The following is a 27,334-nucleotide window of genomic DNA, read 5'->3' on the forward strand; positions in this document are numbered from 1 at the left end:
TTTGATCTCATTCTTTGTGAGGTGAGTGATCAATTAAAAAGGATCACTGAGAAGTCACAAAATATTATTTGATTAATAACCTATAATTAGATCTCTGAGATTTTGAATGCATAAAATCAAACATATGCCAGAAGATAAAAATTATGGTTGATCTGATGCTTTGGGACAAAATCTTAGTGAATTAGCAAGGATTATTTTCACTTGTATCTTGTGTATTCACTTTCCTAAAGAAGCTGTTAAAAATAAGATTTATTCCTGAATTTATCAAATATTTATTGAACATTTATTATGTCAGGATTTTCCAAATGTTGTTTGTTCACAAGATGCTTTTGGGTGGTAGAGGGGCATTTTAATTTTTTTTTTTAAATTTGTTTATATTAATGTGTAACTCATGGAAATTATTTTTTAGTATATGTGCTGCCGAAGCGAGCACGGAAATTATTTTAAAAAAAAAAGTTTAGATTAAAAGGTAAGTTGATTAAAAAGTAAGTTAGAAGTAAGATTAAAAGGAAGTTAGATTAAACAGTAAGCTGAGGAGAAATGTCACATTAGTCACAAAGTAAAATAGTGAGGGACATGTACAGATATTACAAGTGTGAGAGATATTATGCCATGAATCATAAAGTGGCAATCAAGAGATTTCTTTAAATTTTTTTTTTTAAAGATTTTTATTTATTCATTTGACAGAGAGAGATCACAGCAGACAGAGAGAGGAAGGGAAGCAGGCCCCCTGCTGAGCAGAGAGCCCAATGCGGGACTCAATCCCAGGACCCTGAGTTCATGACCTGAGCTGAAGGCAGTGGCTTAACCCACTGAGCCACCCAGGTCTCCTCTCTGACCAGCCAAACGGACTGTGAAGTATTTCCGCTGATACTGAAGCTTAGTTTCATGAAGAGATAGCATGTTTTTCTAGTTTTAAGGAGAAAAGGATCCGTATTGCACATTTCTTTCCAGGTTTAAGGAGAAAAGGATCAGCATTACAGATCTTGTTGTTACTGTTAGCTTCAAATTTGCCCATGTGAGTGACATAAACCCTCCTAAATGTTTGGTCTGATCTGGATCTCTCACTTCCCATTTTCCCCCTTTGTTTTACTTTTTATCTTGACCTCTTTTGTCTTTTAAAATCCTTACTCTCCATATCATCAACAAGAGCAAGTTCAAAGAGATAGAAGAACTTGCTTAAATTTGTGTTGTAAGAAAGGGAGATTAGTCCTCAACCATCTTCTTGAATTTTATCTAAGCAGTTTTGTAGTGAAATGAGCCTCAAGAAAAGTAATTTTGAGTACCAGTCAAAGCTTTTAAGTGCTCTGTGGTTAATTCTGTCTCTTTTTGTTGTTGTTAATAAAAATCAAACTTGGCTTTATTTAAAATAAACTTAGAGGATGAGGACAACTGAAGTTACATTTTATGTGTTGCATTTTTAAGATATAACAAACTTTGAAACTTTTCTGTAAGTGTATTTGAAACACAAGGACTCATGGGATGCAAAAGTGTTACTTGATCCAACTTAGATTTCCACTCACCCCCACGTTGGGTTTATTTCAAACCCCACTAAAACTATCTGAAATAATTATTTAACTGATGAAACTTTTGAGATTCTAATAAATGTTCACGTTTGATTACAATATGGTTATCTCCAGCCAGATTCCGGTAGAGACAAACCCAATAAAAGTTGTAACTCAATAAGATATATTTCTACCAATTTTGCAGCTCTTAAAATATCAACTGGCAATGCTAAATAAAAGTTCCATCGTTTTCCCTATTTGTTTTTAGTTTCAGCTGCATAATTTTACAATTTAAAAGGTTGGTCAATAGACACTGACAAGAGAAATAAAACCAAACCAATTTTATTTCATTTAGCATCTATTGATCATACTTTGGGCTGTTTAAATATTTCTTGCTGCAACCTCCCATAAAGTCATTTATACCTCGAAAAGAGTTGGGAATTGATATATAAGCTGAAGGGGATAACTAGAGTACTGTTGATAGATCATTTAGATCTCATTTTTCCTCATTATATTTCCTGGAATGTTAGTGAAGGAGCCTTCTACACCACAGGTTTATCCTTTTGGGATTTTTTTTCCCTCTCAGATCACTCAAGTAATGCTGGAAGGATCAAGGCTATTTGCTGCATTTTCTCAATATCCAGTATTATCTGGATTTTAGGTTCCCCCAAAACACAAGTGGATGGGACTTCTCCTTTTCATGGGAAATTTTTCCTGTGTTGGATACACCAGATTATTTATTGACAGTTAAGCTAAAGAACAGGGTTTATCAAAATTTAGTGTGCATACATGCGAATTGTCCAGGAAGTTTGTTAACATTCAGATTTTGTATGGTAGGTTTGGGGTGAGGTCTGAGATTCTGCATTTCTAATCAGAAACTCCATGATGCTTTTGCTCTTTAAATAGGAAACACCCTTTAAGCAGCAAGGATATACAGCAAAGTTGTTCATCATAATGTTGTTGAGGATTGCCTATATTGGAATTAGCTGGAAGTAGTGGTGCTATTTAGAATGCAGGTTTTTCATCCTCAGCCTGTTTTTACAGAGACAAAATCTATGGAGATACCCTTTACTCCTAGAAACAAGCATTTAAAAACAAGTGCTCCAGGTTATTTTTACATACATTCAATTAAAACAACCACCACCACCACGAGTTTGCATAGCTCTGTGCTTTTCCTGGGAGCAGAGAGAGGAGTAAGTAGGTATGGAAAGAGTGAACTAAGAGGTAACAGTGGTGTACCCTCCTTGGAAATTTGTCTGATGTTGTGGAACATGAAAATGTGCATGTTAATATTTCAGAAGACGCTCTGATTCCTTATTCTTGAGAATTGAAAGAAAAAGAAAACCTTATCTTTTATGTCACTTACCTTAGATTAACTGCAAAGTTCTCTTTTAAAACTAGCTGTCCTTATAATCTATTTAGTCCAAAAGATAACTTGCTTTAGAGTATGACCTTGAAACCACTTGACGTTAATGAACTCCTTCCTGTTGATTTCTTTCTATCACTTCTCTTCCCACCTCTATTCTGCTTACCCTTTAATACCCAGCCCTGCTATCCTTTCCATATACCTGAAAGCTTTCCTTGGGCAAGCTAGTAACAGATGTTAAAAAGTTTTAAAAATGCTCATCATCTTTAGTTCATCTACGTGGCATAGTCAGCTGCGCATCTGGCTCTTGGTCATGGCTCTGGTCTTGATCTCAGACTGTGAGTTCAAGCCCTGTGTTGGGCTGTGGAGCCTACTTAGGAAAAAAAAAAATGTTCATCATCTTTGATTCAATAATTCTATTTAAAAGATATATTCTTAAGGGGCACCTGGGTGACTCAGTGGGTTAAGCCTCTGCCTTCGGCTCAGGTCATGATCTCAGGGTTCTGGGATTGGGCCCCATATCCGGCTCTCTACTCAGAAGGGAACCTGCTTCCCTCTCCCCCTCTGCCTGCCTCTTTGCCTATTTGTGATATCTCTCTGACAAATAAAAAAATAAAATCTTTAAAAAAAAGATATATTCTTAAGAATCAATTGGAAAGGATTAAAGGATAGTCAAAACAATGATCATAATACAGACTGAAAGCCATCTTTGTCCTTTGGACAATTGTCTCAATAAATTATAATGTATTTTCCCATTGAAATGCTATGTCACTGGTAAGAATGATGATAGATTCATGTTTATTGCCAAAGAAAGATGTTCTTGATATTTTGTTAAATGAAAGAGGATTTACAGAACATTATGTTAATAGTGGTGATCATATTTAAGATAAATACCATATTTAGTTCACTGATCTGGTCTAATTGGTTAACATGGAAACTCTACATAAATATTTGTTGGTTAAATGAATATGTGGAGTACTTTATATACACCAGGGATTGTTCTAAGAAATATACTTCTTTTAAATCATTATTTTTATAATAATCCTCTAAGATAGATACCAGGACCCATATATTATAGAGGAAAAAACTGATGCTCAGAGAAATTAAGCAGATTTTCTGAAGTCATGAAGGTAACATTGCAAGACCTGTGTTTTGAATGATTTGATTCAACCAATGTCTTCCCTTATTTTTTGGTTTTTATTATTTTAAAAACTTGTCCATATAAATTGAAGAAAACCTTCTTTAAATGTTCATAGCAAGCTATCAACGGTGGGTAATTGTGATCTGGATGATGGATGATAGTGATTTTTTTTTCTTTGTGTCTATATTTTCATGGTTCCAAAATGGACATAATAATTTGTTATTTCTGTAACAAAATACCTACATGACAGAGGTATTTGGTAATACCTCTGGTTGGATGGTTTCACCGCCATCACCAACAAAAGGCTCTCTGGCCTGTTTCTTTCTGGAAAGAATGAATCATTCCCTTTGCCACGTGTTATGTCAAAACCTGGTTCTACTCCTTTTTCATCTATTCCCTCTTTAATAATAATTACTGTTTTGGTGTTGTTCTTTCCGACTTGACCAAGTTGGAGAGTGTATTTTATTTGTCTTTTTATTTTTAAAGTTAATAAAATGCCTGGGGAAACCAGACACATATCTGAAGAGATTTATTTAATTGAGAAAGAACTTTAAAATAGTAAAATCATTGTTAGTCATTTTATTTTTCTTTGTTTCCTTTCTTGTTCAGTAATTATTATGTTCGTTCTAGTCCCTGCCATGGCAGAGTGAGTCTCCACTGCCCTTAATCTCCTACTGCTAAGAGCAGTAGCCACTAAGTGTAAAAAATCAAAACAAAGCACTTTCTCATCTCCCTGATGGAGTAAAAGCAGTGAAGCCCAAATAATGCTTAGTTACCAAAAGCCACGCCAGGTGTCTAATCGAAAGGGTATTGATTTTAGCTAGTAAATAGCCCTTAATATACTTGGAACCTGGGATGAATATGCAGCCGGTAATTAGCTAATAAAGCAAACAAGGGCTGGAGAGAACGTGGCGCAGTTGGATAAGCAGCAGCCTGTCATCCAGGAAGCTTGCCTAGGCCTAGGTCCTCCTCATACAGAGGACTCGAGTTACCTGTAGGACTCCATGCCTAGTGTTTTCAGCCATTAAATAAGGAAAAAACTATAAACCTATCACAGGGGATGAGATACAACTAAAAGCAGTTGTAAATGTTTCGCAAATATTACATGCAATAGAAATGCTTCCTGAAGACAGATGTTGCAATTTAATAATCTTAAGTGGGCAGGTTTAATAACTATTTTAGATCATTAGGATAATGTTTAGTGCCCTAGGATAATTATTAAACAGTTCTAGTTTGCTAAATCATCTGATACTCCAGAGAAGCCCATAGCTTGATTAATTCTCACATTATCCACCAACTGCTCAGTGAAACTGCAAAGTGGCAGAGGCCAGTTGGGAAAAAAACTGCAAAGTGGCAGAGGCCAGTTGGGAAAAAAAAAAAAAGAAAAGAACTAAGTTAGCCACAGAGCTCTTGGAGAAAGAAGAAAATCAAGGGTGGAGGGTCAGAGAACTAAGGTGTAAGGAAAAGGGTTAAGGTACGAAGGATCTAACCCTAAGATGATTAATTAGAGGCTGAGAGGTCAACTTCAGTATCCAAATGCTTTTTTTTTTTTTTTTTAAGATTTTATTTATTGATTTGACAGAGAGAGAGATCAGAAGTAGGCAAAGAGGCAGGTACAGAGAGGGGAAAGCATGCTCCCTGCTGAGCAGAGGGCTCGATGAGGGGCTTGATGTGGGGCTCTATGCCAGGCTTGATCCCAGGACTCTGGGATCATGACCTGAGCCAAAGGCAGAGGCTTAACCCACTGAGCCACCCACACACCCCATCCAAATGCATTGTAACAGACCTGCACAGAGGTGTTTTTTATTTGTTTTTCTTTTGTTTGTTTGTTATGGATGATAATAATTTCTTAAGTGACAAAATCAGTTTACATAGAAATTCCAGATTTCCAGTTTGTTTTGAAAATTCAGAGTACCTTATCTTATAACACTGAACCTCATTCCCACATGACAGTAATGGACAAGAGCTGCATAAAGACTGATATTTTTATTTTTTCTAAAGAATTTGATTATGAAAATCTCAAGGCCTACTAAAAAATAAAAATAAATCTATTCAATTACTACCGTCGTGTTCAACAATTGTTAAGATGTTGCCATATTTATTACAGAATTTGACACCTATATCTAAACATCTCTATTTTTACTGAACCATCTTAAAGTGGATATATTCATTCATCCTAAATAATTTGGCATACATTTCCAAAAACGACAGTTTCCTACACAATTAAATTTTTCCCAAAGATTATTTATTTATTTATTTATTTGAGAGGGGAAGCACACGTGCGCGATGGAGAACATGAGTTGGGGGAGGAACAGAAGGAGAGGAAGAAGCAGACTCCCTGCTGAGCAGGGAACCTGACACAGAAGACTGACTTGAACCTGGGACTCCAGGATCAAGACCTGGGATCATGACCTGAGCAGATGCTTAACCGACTGACCCACCCAGGTGTCCCACAACTCCAATATTATTATCATACTGGAAAAAAATTCAGTCATAATTCTCTTATATAGTTTTATATATATATATATACACACACACATTTATATATATATTCTGTATACTATATACTAAATATTAAAACTATATACATAGCTTATTTATTTATTATATAAATATAAATAAAATAAGCATTATATTTATATTTATATATAGTTTATTTATGTATATTATAATATATATACAATACTAAATAATACTAAAATTATATATATAGTTTTATATATATATATATTCAGTCATAATTCTCTTATATAGTTTTTACTCAGTCCATATTCAAATTTCTTTCTTGCCCCCAAAGCATCTTTTACACTCATTTTCTTTTCATGCCAGGATTCAATTAAAACACGTACATTGTATTTGGTGGCGTCACATTATAGTCACTTTTACACTAGATCAGGCTCTCTCCCATCTCCTCTTTTCTTTTCTTCAATGACATCATCTTGTTGAAGGGGTCAGTTGTCTTATGGGCTGGAACTCATATCTAAAGACTTGATTAATTCCGGTAAAACATTTGGGACAAAAATAATTCAAAGGTCACGATGTGGTCTTCAGAATGCATCACACCTTGAGGCATGTAGTATCTTTCTTCCTAGTACCTCTCTTTAATCTGAAGTTCAAGTTAAGGTAATGGGCTGACCTCTTTGGAGGTAGTGTGCTCTCTCCAATTTGCCCCAGACTTCCCCCAGTCCTTATTCATCTTATATCTAGGCCAAACTCCGTTTATCTTGCCTGGGAGGCATCTGTATACCTCGACCGGAAGTGTATCACCTGATACATTTAGGGCTGTAGGGAGAGCACAGCTCTGCTTCCCCTGGAACAGTAGGCTGGTACCCGGTGCCAAGAAGGCTGGAGAGAATGTGGTACACTTGGACAAGCAGCAGCAGCCTGTTCTCCAGGAAGCTTGCCGAGGTCTAACATCTCCGCATATGGGCCAAACACGTTGCTCAAGGAGCTCAACAAATATCCATCGATTGACTAAAGTTACAAAAACAAAACAAAACAAAACAAAACCCAACAAAACAGAAAGGAAATAGGGTGCAAGGACCCCATGCATGCTCCAGGACTCCCCGTGGTTTAGAGAAGGCTTAAGCCTTTAGATGGGTAGCACAGATTGCAGGGGCTCCTTGGTCACTACTAGGGATACTTGTGAAAAGAAGAATGCAGAAGCGGGATTGGGCAGAGGGAGAAGTAGCATTGTCGATACAAGCTCCACAAAGCCTCAGTCACCCCCCCTCCCCTTCCCCAGCCAGCCGGCCCTCCCTGGCCCCCGGGAAATTCTGGGGTGCCTGCAGCCCATCAGAGTTATCTGTTAGTTACCCAGCTGAGTCTTGATATCCTTGCTTCACTCAGTCACGGGGTAAGCGCTGGCCTAGCAAAGGAATGACCTTGAATGAGGAAGTTCTTGCAGTAGGGGCAAATTCTGAAGAAGCTGGCCAAAGATGTTTCCTGCAGCTGGCATACTAAGCTCTGCTTGAAGGAAGGTCTGGGTGCTGCAGCAGACTGTCTACCACAGACACCCACGTTTAAAATTTTGTTCTTATCTCTAAATGAAGCTGTATGGACCATTACTGAGTATTCCTTCTGCTGAGCATTAGCTGGCTAACTGTAACATTCAAATTACACTCTAATTTTTTAAAAACTGGTTCAGGCATGTCTTTATTTACTAGAAAGCTCAAAAAATACAAAATAAAATGGTCCAGGCATCTCTTAAAATTTAGAAGGCTCTGGTACTGGTTGGATATACCCCAGGGTAGAAAATTGAGCCCATTTACATGGTTGTCAATTGCTTTGGCATCTTGAATGAAATAATACCTTGTAAATATCAGTGGTGTATTGAAGGGCTGGCTCCACAAGGAGAGACTGGCATTAGTGCCAAAGGGAAATAAATGAAGGAAGCTGTATTAGTTTTCCATGGCTACTATAAGAAATTACCATAAGCTTGTTGCTTTAAACAATAGGAATATGTTCTCCCATGGATCTGGAGGCCAGAAGTTCAAAGTCAATATTACTGGACTAAAATGTGTGGTCAGCAGGGCTTCACTTTCTTCAAAGGATCTAAGGGAGAATGAATTCCTTGCTTCTTCCAGCTTCTGATGGCTGTAGGCATTTCTTGGCTGTGTCTGCTCTACTCCAATCTGCATCCATGATCTCAATGTCTTTTACTCTTCTGTCTGTGTAAAATCTCCCCATTACTTCTCTCTTATAAGGATACTTCCAATTGTGTGGGATCCACCCTGATAATTCAGAATAATGTCTCCATCTCAAGATCCTTAATTTAATCTGCAAGCCCCCACTCCCACCCTGTACCTTTCGCAGGTTCCAGGGAGGCCCCCATTCAGCCTACCGGAGGATAGCTCTCGTGTCTTTGCTTTAGCTCGGTAAGCCTGGGAACTCTTGCTTTTCATCTGGCTAAAGAGCAAACACACAAATTGTGTCCGGGGTAAGCACAATGATGGAGAAGCTAGAGTTTCACCTTGGGGTACTTTGAGCTCATGGGAGGAAGACTAGCTTTGTGAGAACAGGACTTTTGCTCTGTCTCAAAGCCACAAGACTACCGGGTTGACCGTGAAGAACACATACTCAGGAAAAATTGTCTTCCTTCACATTTGACTGTTGAAAGATATTTTGAGAACACACGCAGTCTAAATTTACTAAGGAAAAAAATGGACATATCCTCACAACAGTTTCTATCCAGCTTCTTATCACACGTCAGGTTTGTCTCTGTTCTTAGAAACCTGACCAGGGTTAAAAGTTCATCAGAAAGGGAAGGGGATTATCTATTTATAGTGTGGTCTGGAGAATTTTAAAATAATAGACTTTCCATTAAACAGTCAAATTTCCCCTTGATGGAAGTTATGTTGAAACATTCTTTCATGTTTTATGTCTCCTGGAAGAGCTATTTCAAAAAATAAACCTCAGTATGCAACCCAACGATAACAGAGCAAAGATTCTCTATTTTCCTAATAGCTTTGTGTGATGCTTTTGCCGATAGAGGAGGAAAGGAGATTCACTTTTGAGGCCAAGGTATTTGCTGAGGGAACAGCACCTGTTACTCTCTGGCTGGAAACCTTGTGTGTAAAGTCCCTTCCTCTTGGCTTGGCAGAAATTAGGTCAATGCCCACGTGTTTCAGGCTGCAGAATTAATACATGACATTCTCATTTTAAAGCTAATCATGCACAAACATAAGCCCTGACCACTGTTATTGTTGTTCTATTATTGCTGTTTAGATTTATTCATTTTTTTGAAATTCACATTATAGCATTACAACCGTGGTCGAGTTTATTTGAGTCAGTTACTGCTGAGCTTCAAGCCATCTCCAGGTTATGTAACAGGTATTCAGATGTGGAACTGAGCAAATCTCTGGTTTCTCAGGCTGCTTACCCTTGGCTCAGCCTCCTGTCACTGAATCATCACCAGATTTACTCTGAAGAACCCAATATTCCATTTTGGTTCAGTTCCCACATCAGAACCTCATACTTATTCATGTTCTCTGCATGAGTTTCTTGGGACATTTCTGTTTACCCACAACCTTTCTGCTGCCGTTAAATAGGAGGCTGTGTTCCAGAGTCAACATTATTCAATTTACATCATCAACATTTGAAAAAGCTTGTTTTCAGGGCTGCTCTGTCCTAGGAACACAGTGGATGCTTGCCTAAGGAAGGAGTTCACATTTCCTTTACCCTCAAGGCCTTTAAATCTAAGTAAGTTTCATGGTGCTACTTTATATTGATGCTTTAAAAATTTATTTTAAAAATACTTTCCCAGATTCTTATAAAGCAGAAATAAAACTTAAAGTACCCATTTAAAAGTATACTTAGTATTTTTATTTCATCTTTTCAAGGATCATATATTCACCTCATTCTTGATCCTGACTCTGAGAATCACTGACATGGGAAGATTTTCTATCGGCTATTTTTAGATGTCTCTAATTCTGATTTTAAAAATTCAAGTAACAAGTAGGCAGAGAGGCAGAGATCTACTAAATGAGCTGCTCTAATTGCAAAGCCCCAACCTCACTGGTCTGGTCCTATTTGAGGATTTGTTTTAAGATTTTTGTGCACAGCATTGTTAATCTTTTAGAAACTCTGTGTCAGTTTTTTTTTTTTTTTTTTTTTTCCCTTTGTAAGTGGTAAACTTGTAGTCTTTGTTTAATGTCTGGTTATCTTCTTAATGCTTGTAACTATTTTAACAACAACAAATAGGATTATAGGTACAAATAGTACTTCCTAAATTATGTAAAGGACAGATAATCCTCAATTTAGGATGGCTTGACTTAATGATTTTTTTAACTTTACCATCGTGCAAAAGTGGTAAACATTCATTAGAAACCAAACTTTGAATTTTGAATTCGGACTTTTTCTTGGACTAGTGGTATGTCGTACAGTCCTCCTTCCTGATGCTGGGCAGTGGCAGTGAGCCGCAGCTCCCATTCAACCCGGCAATCTCCAGGATGAACAACCGATGGACTTACCCACCATTCTGGACCCATTTAACCATTCTATCTTTCATTTTCAGTACAGTATTCCATACATTACATGAGATTTTCAATATTTTATTATAAAATAAGCTTTGAGTTGGATGATTCTGCCCAACTGTAGGCTAATATACGTGTTCTAAGCACCTTTAAGGTAGATTAAGCTAAACTATGTTTTGTTGGTTGGGTATATTAAATATATTTTCAACTTAAGATATTTTTCCACCTATGCTGAGTTTATTGTGACATTACTCCATCATAAGCGGAGGAAGACCTGTACTAAAATAATATAACTGAAGAAATATGTGAGCATACACAGCAATCAGAGCTCAGAATAAAGGTGTCTTGGCCCAGTTTTGGACCAAGCGTCAGAATGCCTCTGATTTATACCTTAGGGAAGGGAAATGAAATTGGTGATACTTCTGTTGACAACCTATATGTCAGGCCTTTTACAGCTACTATCCCATTCAATCCCAGTGTGGCCATTTGCTAGCTGTGTTATCTTGGGCATGTTACTTAAAAACTTCGTGCGTCAGTTTCCCCATTTTTTGTAAAAGTAAAACAAAATGAAAACAGGAAGCCAAAAACTCAGAGTTATTCTGAGGATTAAAGATTATGTGGACCTTGTTAAACGCAGGCCCTGTCACAGAGTAAACACTGTGTGACTCTTCACTATTAATGCCCTCACTGATAAGCAAACAGGTTCTCAGAGACTAGAGAACTTAGGTTAAAGAACTTGGAAGAGGATGCACTTGAAGCCCATACACTGTTCTGTATACCAAGTAGTTGCTCATTTTCATCTTGGTTGTATGTTTAGCTAATCCTGTAACTTTAGGTAAATTACTTAATACCTTGGGGCCTTGGTTTCATTGTTTGTAAAACAAAAGTGTGGGAGTTAATAACATTTATGGCCCCTTTCAATCCTTATATTCCATAAGTATTATTATGAACGTTGGTGACCAATGAACACTTGGGGAAAAATTATTTCTCTAGAAATGGGCAGGGACTAAAACAGTTGACCTTTGGCATATGGTAGATGGTAATAAAAGGTGCATGATAGTATCACCAATGCAAGGTTCTCCCCAGGTTGGGGAAAGTTCACCCCAGCAATAGTGTTTAAGATGTCCTAGCAGCAGGTTGGCTACTCTCCAGGCTTGGGAAAGGAAGGACTTGCTCATTTTGTTTTTCTAGTGCACAGGAAATAATCTAAATTTATCTGATCATGCTACAAATGCAAGATAAATGAATGGTGAGCAAACTCAGGCTTTGGTAAGACAGAAATGATTGAAGAAGGGAAAGCTTTTCAGATTTAGGTAGCCATCTGAGATTGAAAACCCAGGGCAGTCCTGAAGTTTTCTTAGGCACACAAGAAAAAGAATTAGGTGGCACCAAAGTTATTTGATACCCTCAATCTGAAAGACGGTAAACATAATTCCATTCCAAATGCTGAGTCACGCTTATGAGGACAAGAAGAAACACTTAAGAGTCTAACTTTCCTGAGATACTGGTCTTTAGTAGATTGCTTTCTGCTAAAATAATTACTTCATGTTTTTAAATTGCTTCTGGTAAGTGCTAGCCCTCCTACACCCTCACTAAGTTTTTTCCCTTTTTAGTTCTCAACCTGTTGGTTTGTTTTTGTTTTAATTCCATGAACAAAAAGAAGCTGTAGCAAGTGTCCGTGTGCAGGGAAGATTTTTTTTTTTTTTTTTACATATGTATTGTTTGTGGATCTAATGTAATATTTAATCTGAAGAGTAATTCCTAAATTAATGATTATTCCCCTCTTCCCCCCAAACTATCTTAATGGTAAAAAGAAATGGCTTTAAAAAAAAAGAAAGAAAGAAATTGCTTAAGCATATGGGAAGTTACACTCCTATTAGATAACCTAAGTAGCAACCAAACTTTCAGTGGAATTCTTGTCACAGGAAGCAAGACAAAGGGACAGAAATAGGCAGGGAGCTACTTTAGGTACCCATAACTAGTATTTTAAGTTTTAAAGCATTACGTGTAAAGCTAAAAGGAATACTTTTTTTTAAAAGATTTTATTTATTTGACAGAGATCTGGTGAGGTGGAAACAGGTAGGTTGCTTAGAAAAAGAAGATCCAGAGTAAACTGTCGGCCCGTCATGGTTAACTTTCTTTTCTCTCTTCCCATAAGCCCTTCCATACGTACCTTTTCCTTCAGTGCCTTTCCTAAATTCCACCAGATGACTAGTGTCTTTCTGCTTTCCTTTGGTTAATTTGGGCCCCAGTTTTGGCAAATGAAATCATGTCTGATACTTCTGACTTTTCTCAACTCCTCAAAATTCTCTCCTTTCTCCCATGTTCTATTCCATAGGTGCTGGCTTGGGTTTAGACCCTTATGGATAGTCACAGGTTATTAAGAACTGAATTCCTACTGGCTTGTTAGCTACCAAGGTGACCAGGACTTGTGGGGAAAATAAACAGTAGACATAATAGGGTCTGGAACAAATCATTCACTTAAATTTTCATTTCAAATCAATAAACACTTATTAAACCTTTATTATGTTATAGGCATATAACTCTGTGCTAGCACCAGAGTACGAAAGTAAATAGGTGGTCCATTTTCCAAGAACTGATCTGTTCTGGGAGAATTAGTGGGAAAGAAATACAGGACTAGCACCTCAATTCAACCAGATTATTCATTTTCTATGTTGCTCTTTTAGATAAATGTTTGGGATTTGAAAAAAATCTGAAAACATTGGTTTATTATTGGGGTTCTCATTAGAATCGCCTGGGGGAAGTTTTCTTGTGAACAGTTGTTCACAAGCTTTAGTGTGTAAGAGAATCACTGGAAGGGCTTGTTAAATCAGAAAGGCACCAGCCCCAGATTTTAGGAATCACACAGTTGGGAGTGAAGCCGAGAGTTTGTATTTCTAAGTTCTTAGGTGATGCTGCTGGCTGCTGGCTCCCTTGGCTATCCTTTGAAAGCCAGTTTTAAAATGTAAGACTCTCCAGGTTCAATCTACAGAGTGACTCACTTGGTGTGAACCTGGGCTCGATCATTTTATACCCGCCTTTCCATTCTAATATGTACCCAAAGTTGGGAACCTGGATAGACTGGTTTCCTGAAGTTACTGAGTCTGGGACCCAATGAAGCTACACATTCCTTTATGTCAGTTACAATTTTGCGGGCATTTAAGGAAATTGACTTAATAAGTAATTGGCTGAAAAAAACCCACCAATGCGATTTGGGTTCAAAGTAATTTGGCTGCCTTCCTTTGGAAGGCCTTTCCAACCCTCCCCTGGGTATTTTTCAACACCAAGGTAGAAACCTTATTTGCAAAACTCCCAGAGGTTGTGGGAGGAAAGGTCTTAAAGAAATGGGGTCCATTTGAACCCCATCTGCGTCCTCCCTGGGTCCATCTAGGCTTGCCTAGCCACTTGTAGTTCCAAGTGAGCTGGGCATGCTCAGTGGGCAGGGTCGGTTTTAGGGGGTGCATCTGGGAAGCCTGCTGCTCTGCAGCGGGGCTCTCCGCCTCCCCCCACCTGTACGAGGCTGGACCTGAGGAGCCAATGCTCAGCATCCCACCTTCTGGTGCTTGGGCTTGGCCTTCCCTGCGGGTTCCCGCGCTGACATTCAGCGGGCAGGTCAGGAGGCCGAGCGCGCCTACAGGAGCGCGCGGGGAGAGCCCGAGCGAGGGCTTTGGGCTCGGCCGGGTCCCAGGGGTCCACCCGTTTCCTAGAAGCGCTTCTAGGCCCAGGGAAGCCTTTCTGCTGAGGAGGGGAAGCCAGATTCGGGGGCGGGCGGCGATAAATCAGGTAAGCCAGCCTGCCCGCATGCAGGCGGTCAAGAGTCTCCTCTCTCCGGGACAGGTGGCGAGGGCGGCCCGCGTGGGGAGGGCAGAGGCAATCGGACACCTCCCCCATATTCCCCAGGCCTAGCAGAGCCCAGGCTTTCTTGTCTGCCAGGCGGCCGACAAGGCGGGGCGCAGGGCAGGAACCGCAGCCAGGGGCGAGGGCCCGCGCAACGGCGCGCCGCCGCCCCACCCGGCGGGGCCCGTGGCCGCGTGTCCCCGTCCGGTCACGTTCATTGGGCGGCGGAGACCTCGGTCGCTAGCCACCCGCTGGTTCGCGACGCTTCACCCCCTACCCCGGCCCGGGCTCCCGCCTCCACTTCCGCGTCTCCCCGCTGGGCCGGAGAAGCCTGGGCCCGAGGAATCCGGGCTGGATGCAGCGGTCGCGCCGCCCGGGCCAACCCCTGGGGAGGGAGGAGGAGCAGCAGCGGGAGGAGGAAGTCGCCGGAGAGGCGGGGGTGCGGCGGCGCGGGGCGCGTCGGGTTACACTGGCTCGGGCTGCCCGGGAGTGACAGCCACGCGCGCCTCGCCGCGAGGATCAGGGCCGAGGGTCTGGTTCGGGGGGAGGCAGAGACTCCGCCCCACCCGGAGGAACTGTGCGCTCCTGCTCTCCCCTCGCGCGAGAGGATCAATCTCAGGTGTGTGCTTCCTGGGAGACCCCCTTTCCCCGCCCCCAGGGTCATAGGGGAGAGCGGTCCCTTTCCGACCCGCGTGAGTCCCCTAGGACCCCGGTGTTGGGTGGGTGGTGGCGGGATTCTTGGGGGAAGATTGAGAACTTCTCCTCAACAGAAGGTGGCCTCGTTCTCAGGCAGAGTTTAGCTCTTTATATTTTGGAGGGCGGTGGGGTTAAGATACATTTTGGGCAAGCGTCGGTAGCTAATTGAAAGTTTCCTACAAACTTTTGGCTTGTGGGTGTCGCTCCTCTGATGAGGAAGACTGTTGCTCCCTTCTGAAGCAAGGGAGGGAAAGATTCTAGAAGGGTGCTGAGGCTCTCTTTTGAGAACCTTGGGTGCTGGAGTGTGACAGTTATAGGAGGAAATGGAAAGTGTACACCGATGTACTTAAAGCAGCCTCCTCTCTCCATGTAGTAGCGTCTCTGAGCAAAAATGGATTTGCAGAGTGCTTTGGCAGAAAGGTGTACCCCTGTGAATGAAGTGTTGCTCTTACCACTTAGTTTCTAGACAGCCCTCCACCTTATGCGCACGAGGATTCACTCCCCAACCTTCCTTAAGAGTTTCCAAGTAATTTACAAACACAAATTCTCAGTCTTAGTGACATGGGCCAACCCACACTGCACATCACATTATACGTATCATGGGAGGCAGTTATAGAAATAGCTAGCTAACAGTTAATTTAGTCGACTTATAAATAGTCTTGTATAAATAGTTGAGGGAAGGAAGGGTAAGTTACACCGTTTGTTGCTTTAAACAAAACTGTTAGAATTTTGCATATGTTTCAAGTTTAAGAGTTTGTGAAGTTTATTTTTGGACTGTGGAGGATAATGGCAATGGCCACACTGGGGCCAGGCACTTCCTGACTGCCCCCCCCCCCCACTGTGGTCTTGTAGGATGTCCAGTGAGAGCTGGGTGCCATTGCCCAATGGATACTATACGCAAATGTGGATGTTGAAACCACTCTGTGATCCTCATAAGGACATATATCAAGTTACAATGCTCCCTTGATTTTAAAAAATCAGCTTTTCAAATAAAGCATTACCTTAGTAAAAAATGGATAAAATATGGAATTTTAGGTTTGACAGACAACATAGGTGGAGCTGTCTGTTCTGATTTCTCACATGGTCACTTTGTAAAGAAATTCTGAGCAGCATTAAAGTGCTACTTCCCCCCCCCCCTTTCAGGGGAGGGGTAGAGGGAGGGGGAAAGAGAATCCTAAGCAGACCTATGCTTAGTGCCTAGCCAGACACAGGGCTCAGTCTCACAGCCCTGAGATCATGACCTGAGCCAGAATTAAGAGTCGGATGCTTAATCCACTGAGCCACCAAGGTTCCCCCTTCTCTCTGATTTATTAGAAGATGTATTGAGGGCTCAGTAATTGACAACAGGGCTACAGTTTCCAGTTGTCATGGGTTTTACCCCCTCCTCCTTTGGTTCATGTAACTAATCTCATTAAAGCTATTTAAAAAGATTGGACTGTCACTGTAAGTAAATCATATTGGCAAACTATTACAACTCTGAAATTATTCTGTTGGGTTGTTTTCTGTCTTTCATCCCTGGAATGTAAATTCCGTGAGAAGGATTGGTCTGCTTCACTCACATTTCTATTCCTAATGTTTAGAGTGGTGACTAGCTTGTAATAAGTGCTCAATAAATATTTTCTCAATGAGTGACTGAACTGTGGGACAAACTGTAGCTGAGTGTAGTTGGGGGAAGAAAACAAGACCGTGGCCTTAGGTAAGTTACTCAAACTCACCGAGCCTCAACTGTCTCATTGGCAAAATATGGATAACAGAATATGATATAGCATATATAAAGCTGCTGCTGATGTACTTGTTAGGTGGTAGACTTCAAAATATTATCTCCCTTCCTTCTTATATATTTTTCTTTTTATATTGAAAAGGGAAAGACTTGGACAAAGAATAGATAAATTAGCTCCTGCAAATTGTGCATGAATTATCCAGGCATCATCCCCTTTACTTTGTGTGTGTGATTGAGAGGGAAGGTGGTTAGTGGCAAGCCCTTATTACAGAAGGAAACCATTTTCCAGATGAGTATCTAACCCCCCCTCCCCTTTTTAAAAGATTATTTATTTGAGAAAGAGAGCATGTGAGCAAAAAAGCAGGAGGGGCAGAGGGAGAGAAAATCTCAAACAGATTCCACGCTGAGTGCACAGCACATCAAGGGGCATGAGGTCATGCCCCGATCCAAATCCAAGAGTCCGATGCTCAACCAACTGTGCCACCCAGGCACCCTCTCCTCTTTCTTTTTTATTTATTTTATTTATTTATTTGTTAGAGAGAGAGAGAGAGAGAGAGAGAAAGCACACAAGCAGGCAGAATGGCAGGCTTAACTGGAGAGAGAAGCAGGCTCCCTGCTAAGCAAGGAGCCTGATGCAGGACTTGATCCCAGGACCCTGGGATCATGACCTGAGCTGAAGGCAGACGCTTAACTGACTGAGCCACCTAGGCGTCCCACTTCTTTATTATTTTTTTTTAATGTGATGATGTTTCTGCTTAGGTTTTTCAAAACTTGGGTCATTCTGCTTGTCAACACCAGGATTCACTAGGTTGTTTAGTCCTGAAACAACACTTCAGAAAAAGCATTAGATATAAAACACATTTGGGGCACCTGGGTGGCACAGTCGGTTACGTGTCTGACTCTTGGTTTCGACTCAGGTCATGATCTCAGGGTGGTGATCTCAGAGTCAGGAGACTGAGCCCCAAGTTGGGTTCTGCACACAGCCTGGGGTCTTCTTGAGATTCTCTCTTCCTCTCCCTCTGCCCCTCCCAGTTGTACGCGCGCTCTCTCTCTCCAAAATAAATAAATAAATCTTTTAAACAAAAAAAGAGGAAAAAAACATTCAATCTTGAACAACATGGGTTTGAGCAGTGTGGGTTCACTTAGTATATGTGCTGCCGAAGCGAGCACAGTGTGGGTTCACTTAGATGTGGAGGTTTTTGTTTTTGTTTTTAATAAATACAGTATAGTATTATAAACATATTTTCTTTTTCTCTTGATTTTCTAAAAATATTTTCTTTTCTCTAGCTTACTTTACTATAATGCAGTATATCATATATATAACATGCAGAATTTGTGATAATCCACTCTGTTTTCAGTGACGCTTCTGGTCAACAGTAGGCTATTAGTAAAGTTTTTCGGGAGTCAAAAGTTATATGTGGATTTTCAACTATGCAGGGGGTCAGCACCTCTAACCCCTGCCTTGTTCGAAGGTCAACTGTATATTTAACACTTGGCTTCTTGAAGAAGTTTTCTTTAGGCTTGTGTTAGCATTACAGAGTAGCAAGTGCTAGAAGAAGAAAAAGTATGGTTATCTTGCTTTTGAGAGAGTTAGACTTTGTTTAACAAGGTAAAACAGTTAGACACCAGCATAAGATCTTGCAAAATCATATGCCCATGGGTAGAATGTTGACTTCAACTGTGTGGTTATGCCAGGGAGATGTTAATATGGGCTCAAATAGTTGAGACAGTTTTGTGGTGAAGAGAATGTCATTTCAGCAACAGAGAGAGACCTATAGTTTCCTGAAGATTACAGCAAAGAGAGGTCATGATTGTATCAAGAATGTTCACTATTTTGTATTTCACTGCATTAAAAAGCCAGCACAATTCTTTGCTTTCAGACAATCCTATGTGGAAAAGTATTAAACCTAAAAACAGTAAAATTCTGGATGTGGACTAAGTATTACTTTTCACTGTATCTCTGAGTTCTAAAGCTCAGGATTGGGGTTAGAAATTCTAACCCTTCATTTTTACCACTTTTACCACACTTACATAAAAATGTATAACATTGCCTGCCTGTTACATTATCCAGCTCTATGTAATGGGATATATTTTTCATCTGATGTTTCTGGGGAAAGTTACTAATCATTAGGTGTGGGAACCTACACCTGGCTAATTTCAGGACTGTTACTTTGGGAGATAAGGAAGGACTGAATGGAACTAAACTGAGAAGATTATTAATGTGTTTCTAGATGCTAATTCAAATACTTAGATAATTCCATCAGGACTCATCCCCTTTGAGATAAGAAGAAATGGTAAATTGTGTCCTTGAGGAAGAAGCAGCTAAGGAAGGGAGTGTTGTACACAGTTCCTTGTTGACATGATGGGGGAAGGAAATGCAGGAAGGAGAGATGATTAGATTCAACTAATCTAATTGTCAAAAGACAAGGGCTAAGGTGGCTGTAACCTAGGCCATCTGCAGCAACCGTTTACTTGGAACATAAAGTTTTGTTCCTCTTGTACATACCCATCTGGCCTTAGCAGCCACTGGTGGATACAACGTTAGTAAAAGACTTTCTAAGCGTAAGTCTCCAAGTCATGTTGGGAGGACATCTCATTTAATAGCAAATTCTAGAAAACTCATTTTCAAAAAACAACCTCTCTGTTACGATTTGTGGGGTCTGCTTTCTTCTCTATATTATAAAAACGTTTTATGGTAGAATGTAAGCGGGTCATCAAATATGAGCTTCTGCAGAGGACACACTACTCTGGTAGACCTCTTTCTGTATTATCTGACCAGGGATTGACCTCAGGAACTTTTAAGGGAAGGGAAACATGGGAGCCTATGGTTTGCATACCTGAGAATGTTTAGGAAATGACTATGACCAGAGTTTGTCCAGAACTCTGATTTTATGTCCTGACATGAATGTGACCATGAGTTTTTATTTGTTTTTTCTTGTTTTCCAGGATTTTTGCCTTTTGTTGGAAGTTCTTAATGGCTCTTTGTCTTAAATATTTCTTCCTTGAGCATATCTGTGTTCTTTCCCATTTTTCAGTTGAAATTTTTATGTTGGTTCTTTCAAAGTCAGATTTCTGATTTATGCAGCAAGTAAGACATGGTTTCTGATTTTAATGAGGTCAAGCTGTGGTTTTGTTAGTTCATTAAAATTAGGGGGAAGAAACTAATTAATAGAAAATCTTTCCTTCCTAACTAAAATTTATTGTGACATACATAATAACAAAATTTTAAAACTTTGTTTGAGAAATTTTTAAAAAATTTTCCGACAAAATGAAATTGTTACTGATTTACTTTATTTTTTTAATAGTGACATATGGGGCATCTCAGTGGCTCAGTCAGTTAAGTGTCCAGCTCTTTATTCCGGCTCAAGGCGTAATCTTGGGGTCATGCGATCACGCCCCATGTTGGGCTCGGTGGGGAGTCTGCTTCTCTCTCTCACACACACACACTCTCTCTCTCTCTCCCACTCTAAAATAAATAAATCTTTGCAAAATTTTAAAAAATAGTGAGATTTGTTAGGGTGTTTTTTTAAACAACGACTTTAAATTTCTTAAGCCTCATGTTCTTTAAATAGTGGTGTGTCCTCCCAACATGACTTGGAGACTTACGCTTAAAAAGTCTTTTACTAACCTAGTGGCCAGTGGCCGCTAAGGCCAGATGCGTATATGCAAGAGGAACAAAACTTCAAGTTCAAAGTAAACAGTTTGGGAACATTTTAGTTAAGATTTTATACCATTATTATTTTAATAAGATACAATAAACTTCTAAATGTATTTGAACAGTGATAAAAATAACATAGTTTATGGTATTAGGTTCTCAAAAGCCGTTTTCCTTTTATTTAAACTGGATAAAGAGCATGTTTGTTGCATTGTGGTGATGTCAAAACTGCTTTGATCATTCCACTTTGCTCCACTCTTCCATGGGTTACTCTGATCTATTGGATCCAGTTCCAAATATTTGTCTTTGAATTTACAGACCTCTCTGGTCATGCTCCAGTATTAAGGTTGTGTCCTTATCTTCCCCTGGGATCCAGCCACACTGGACTACTTGGAATTCCCCAAATTTGTCTTCTTCCTACTGCTGTCCCTATACACATGCTTTTCCTTCTACTTCGCCTTTTTGAAATTCTGTCAGTCCTTGAATGTCCTGACTGTTGGCTTACCAATATCATGGTGCTTTCCCTCACCGCTCCAGTCAGAAGTGTTTTGTACCTTTCCTAAATCATTCAATTGCTCTTTTTATGCCACCCTCAAGTCTCTCGTTTTCTCTTGTATAAGCTAATTATTTGAAAACGTGTATTATTTCCTTTTCTGCAGATCATGTAGAGCAAGAGCTGGATCTTACACAATTTGGTAGATTTCACGTGCTCAGCCCAGATGCCTTGCACGTGGGGAACACCTAGGTAAACAGTTTTTTGAATGATTGATCACCTTATGTAATTCCTGTATCCTTTAGTTTCTCAGGAAGCATGTGATAGAAATGGGTTGGGTGCTATTGGAGAGCAGATAACATAGGCAGTTGTATTGCAGATAATCAGTTGGACTGGATAATTCAAGCTTTCTGTTTTCCAGGCCTCCCCTTTTTCTTTACAGATTTGGCACTTTGGATAGCCCAAAACACCATAATTAGGAGGAGGAAAGGAAATCTCTGCAGGTGAAGCGAAGTTATGAAAGCAATTCCTGAAGAAAATGAATCTGCAAAGGGAGAGGTTACTTAGTATCCACTGGGGGCTCCCTTCTTTTCACCAATTTCTCCCTTCTCTCTCACTGCCCGCCTAATCCAGTCTCTTAGGAAAAGAATCTGGAAAATTAACTCATAAAAAGAGGAGTGATAAAGTTAACTTGTCACTTTATCAGAAGACTCTGGATATTGAAGGGACAAAACCTTGACTATCATTTATATAAGCTAGGAGAAAGAATCTTTGGGGAGCATTGGTTCCCTGACCATCCCCGAAGTCACTGTCTAAGCCACTTAGGTGTGACTTTGGTCAGTTTCTGCACCTTTCAGTTTCTTCCTCTATACAAGGAGGGGGATTATATGAATTTTAAGCCCATAAATGCATGAAGTATTTTAGTACTCTTGTCTAAGGTGAGGCCGGCCTTGGTCAGTGGATTCTGTTCACTGCTGGACCCTTGATCTAACTTTTTCCCCAAGTCTGGGATCTCCTTACTCCCAGTCTCTCCAGATGTAGCATTCATATGCAGAGGATACTGCATTCTCTGCATCTCTCCCCCTGGCTTATGCTCACAGGATCTGTTACACCAAGTCTATTTCTCTTCCTTCTCTCATCATGTTTGCTATTATTAACCCCTTACCCCCATCTTAGCACACTCTTAAGTAGCTGGGATATTTATCTAAAAAAATGTTTTCAGGGTGCCTGGATGGCTCAGTGGATTAAAGCATCTCCCTTCAACTCAGGTCATGATCTCAGGGTCCTGGGGTCGAACCCACATCGGGCTCTCTTCTCAGCAGGGAGCTTGCTTCCCCTTCTCTCTGCCTGTCTCTCTGCCTACTTGTGATTTCTGTCAAATAAACAAATAAAATCTTTAAAAAATATATATGTTTTCGGGGCGCCTGGGTGGCTCAGTTGCTTGGGCGACTGCCTTCGGCTTGGGTCATGATCCCGGGATCGAGTCCTGGGATCGAGCCCTGCATCCGGCTCCCACCTCTGCGGGGAGTCTGCTTTGCCCTCTGACCTTCTCCCCTCTCATGCGCGCACGCTCTCTCTCTCGCTCAAGCAAATAACCAAAATCTCAAAAAAAAAAAAAATATATATATATATATATATATATGTTTTCACAGAATTGTAAAATAGAAAAGGGGTTAGAGATCTAACCCAACTCCTTTTATTATGAATAATAAATAGCAATTACAAGTATCATTTACTGAGCAATCATCATTTCCTAGGCGCTGTGCTAAGCACTCGGCTTACGTTATTTCATATAGCAGCAGTGAACTGTTCTATCAGCGGGGAAACACAGTTCCAGAGAACTTAAGTGACTCATTCAAAGCCACGTAGTTATTTCCTGATATGACTGAAACTCCCTTGAAAACTGTGTTAAGAAATAATAGAATCAAGGGATAATCCTTCCAGTATTTCTGTAATGTATTTCCTGCTTTTTGTTGCTCTGGATTCTACTGCTTGACTCCTTGAGCTTTGCCTTTTAACACTTACACTTCCTAATATTTTACCCTGTGGCTTCAGAGTTTTCACCAGCGATGCTGAACTGGTTCAGAGATCGCATGCCTAGCACAGTATGCCTGCCTAAAATAGTACTCCTTTTTATGTGACGTCTAGGAAACCATGATGTTGTGAATTAGTATCAATGGATGCGGAAACAACCTGCAACTTGGTGGTAATCTGCTTTTCCCACTACTGCACCTGGGTGTGTGAATGCTACTGGGGAAAATGAACACAATCATGCAAATTGGAGGTCCATAGAAATTCATGTCCTCCATTGTCAGCCATGGGGCCATTCTTTGATCTGTTTTTAGAAGACACCTTTTCCCCTTTTCTGCCATAGTTTACCAATCTTAAGCATTATCTTTCAGCCTTTTACCTGACCTGTACAATTTTTTTGTGCCAATGTACCATGGTATTTCAATACTTTATTAAAAATTAATATAGCGGTCAAGAATAAATCTGATTTAAATACATAGGAAATATGCAAAGTTGTTTGGCCTCTAAATCATTCATTCATTTGGTTATATTTGCCAGATGTTATGAAGCATCAAAGATTTCCAGATTTAAAAACCAAAGTTTTATTATTTTTCAGTAGTTCAAGTCATTTTCTTATGTGTATTTCTGCCTTAGTAGAATAAATAAGATAAAATACGTTTTATAGTTAGAGCTGAGCTGATGAGCTTTAAATTTTATTTATTTATCTATCTATCTATTTATTTATTTATATTTAAATTCAAGTTAGTTAACATATAGTGTAGTATTGATTTCAGGAGTAGAATTTAGTGATTCATCACCTACCTATAACACCCAATTCTCATCCCGACAAGTGCCCTCCTTGATGTCCATCACCCACTTAGCCCGTCCATCTCCCCTCCAGCAGCTCTCTGTTCTCTGTAGTTGAGAGTCTCTTAGTTTGCTTCCCTCTCTGTTTTTATCATATTTTATTTTCCTTCCCTCCTCCTATGTTCTTCTGTTTTGTTTCTTAAATTCCATGTAAGTGAAATCATGTGGTATCTGTCTTTCTCTGACTGACTTATTTCACTTAGCATAATACCCTCTAGCTCCATCCACATTGTTGCAAATGGCAAGGTTTCATTCTTTTTGATGGTTCTGCAGTCCTTGGTGTGTGTGTGTGTCTATAGATATATGTATATATATCTCTGTACATATATATACACTTTCTTTCTTTCTTAGCTTTATTTACTTATTTGACAGGAGGTACACATAGAGAACACAAGCAGGCAGAGCAGCAGGCAGAGAGAGAGGGAGAAACAGGTTCTCTGCTGGGCAGGGAGCCTGATACCGAGGCTCTACTCCAGGACCCTGGGATCGTGACCTGAGCTGAAGGTAGCTGCCCAACCAACTGAAACACCCAGGTGCCCTTATATACCACATTTTCTTTATCCATTCATCAGTTGATGGACATTTGGACTCTTTCCGTAGTTTAGCTATTGTTGATAGTGCTGCTATAAATATTGGGGTGCATGCAACCCTTCAAATCACCATTTTTGTATGCTTTGGTTAAATACCTAGTAGTGCAATTGCTGGCTCAGAGGGTAATTCTATTTTTAACTTTTGAGGACCCTCCATACTGTTCTTCAGAGTGGTGATGCTAACAGCCTCTTACTGTGGCTCCCACCAACAGTGTAAGAGAGTTTCCCTTTCTCCACATCATCGCTAACATCTATCATTCCCCGTTGTTAATTTCAGCCATTCTGACAGGTGTGAGGTGGTATCTCATCACGGTTTAGATTTGTATTTCCCTGATGATGAGTGAGGTTGAGCATCTTTTCATGTGTCTGTTAGCCATCTGGATGTCTTCTTTGGAAAAGTGTCAGTTCATGTCTTCTGCCCATTTCTTAACTGGATTGTTTTTTGTTTTGTTTTGGTTTTTTTTTGGTATTGAGTTTGGTAAGTTCCTTATAGATTTTGGATAATAACCCTTTATCAGATACGTCATTTGCAGATATCTTCTCTTAGTCCATTGGTTGTCTTTTAGTTTTGTTGATTATTTCCTTTGCCGTTCCTTTGCTTTTTACCTTAAGTCCTAGTAGTTCATTTTTGCTTTTGTTTCCCTTGCCTCTGGAAAAAAGTCCATTTCTTCATCAGATAATTGTTAGTGGTTAGGGCAAACTAAACTGTTGGAGGGATCTGAGAGTATATAAAAGCACATATGTGACAGATGTTTATTTCTTGGTCATATCATACTCTTGATTGGTGAATGACTTCATGATTTACACACCCTGGAACCTTTCATTGATTTTGCCATTCCTTAGAACTAAAGTTGTTTTCAACTTTATCCATTTAGTGGAAGGAGAAAGAGAAGAAGTGTATCTACTTTCTAAACACTTGGTGTTGCAACTAATGCATCAGTTCCTCAGACATACTAGTGGCTAGAATTCAGGTACACTACAAAGGGAGATTGGAAAATGTAGTGTAGCTGGGAGCCGAAGAGACTGTGGGTTTTTGGTGAAGCTGTTCCCTTCACACTGCTTTGCATCCTATTTTACTGGGAAAAAAGAGATCCAAGATATCACGTCAATTAGTATATTTTGGTCTCCATCATTAACTACCAAATTAGAGGTAGAGTTATTCAAAGTTGGTGCTTGCAACCATACTCAGATCCCCTGTTCCTTTAGCTGCCTTCCTCTATGAAATTTCTCCGTGTTCACCTGTGTTTTAAATATTTGTAAGAATGCTCAAGATTTTCCCATCACAGAAGCACATAAGACCAAAACCAAAACTATTCCCTTACCCTATACTACCCTCCAGCTACATGCTTACTTTCTCTTCTTTCAACCTATGTTTCCCCAAAGTATATTGTGTATGTTGTTCTGTTTCCTCACCTTCCATTCACTCCAAGGCTGTTGCAAATTTGGCTTCCACCTTAGATAAATCTGTTACTCTATGATTATTGGTGTCCCCCTTATTGGCAAATCAGTGGGACCATATTACTTGAAATATCTGTGATTCTGCTGATTCCCTCCTTTGTGAAGCTGAACTTTCACTAGGCTGGTATTCCATCTTTTGGACTTCTCTGTGTGGATCTCTTTGGCAGTTTCTTCCCCTTGATATTGGAGTTCCTACGGTCTGTCCACTGTCTTCTCACTGTAGAAGCTCTCTTCACCACTAAGTTCATCCATATCCCTGATTTTAGTAATTCCCAAATCAACATCTCCAGGGCACCTGGGTGTTTGGTTAAGTATCTGCCTTCTGCTCAGATCATGATCTCAGGGTCCTCTAATCGAGCCCTGTACTGGGCTCCCTGCTCAGTGGAGAGTCTGCTTGTCCCTCAGCTTCCTTCTCCTCTCATGATCTCTATTTTTCTCTCTCTCAGATAAATAAATAAAATCTAAAAAAAAAAAAATCTGCATCTCCAATCAGATCTCTTTCCTGAATTTAGACTCAGTGAGCATTTCCACTTGGATGTCCCACAGTCTAGGTGGAACTCATCATCTCCCTCTATCCTCATCCTAATGCTCCTCCAATGTTTCTCCTCTCACTGGAATGTCACCACCATCCTTTCTCCCCTCTATACCATCCATTCGTTTGTTAAATTTATCATTCACGTAATATATGTCAGGCATTTTTCTACAAATTAAGATTACAGTGGTTTAAAAATAGGTACAGTCTCTGGTTTGTAGAGTTTATTTGCAGGGATGGGAGGGAAGGAAAGGAAATAATAGTAATTAAATAAAGAAGAGACATATGAGATAATGAGAATTACGTGGTTATTTTGCATTTGGATGGCTTGGGAAGTCCTCTCTGAGGAGCTGACATTTGGTCTGGATCCTGAGTGACCAGGGGGAGTTAGCTGTGCAAAGATGAGAAGCAGAGCATTCCAGGCTGAGAAGACAGCTGGTGCCAAAACTAACTGCATTCTTGATGAATTTGATGGGCAGGAGAAGGTAAA

General features: G+C 40.0%; 1 protein-coding gene across 3 annotated transcripts in view; it reads left to right on the forward strand.

Moving 5' to 3' along the window:
- GPD2 (glycerol-3-phosphate dehydrogenase 2) overlaps positions 1-27,334 on the forward strand; it is a 215,185-nt gene that overhangs the window by 57,237 nt on the left and 130,614 nt on the right. The window contains exon 1 of one of the 3 annotated variants that reach the window (XM_044242093.1): positions 14,432-14,769. The exons of 1 other annotated variant lie outside the window; for it this stretch is intronic. The gene's annotated coding sequence lies outside the window, so the exon portion shown is untranslated. Of the gene's footprint in view, positions 1-14,431; positions 14,770-15,298; positions 15,443-27,334 lie in introns of those variants that run through there. One more of the 3 variants, XM_044242092.1, reaches the window with a different exon arrangement.

The sequence above is a fragment of the Neovison vison genome, chromosome 3 (genome assembly GCF_020171115.1).
Source record: "Neovison vison isolate M4711 chromosome 3, ASM_NN_V1, whole genome shotgun sequence".
NCBI classification, from domain to species: Eukaryota; Metazoa; Chordata; class Mammalia; order Carnivora; family Mustelidae; genus Neogale; species Neogale vison.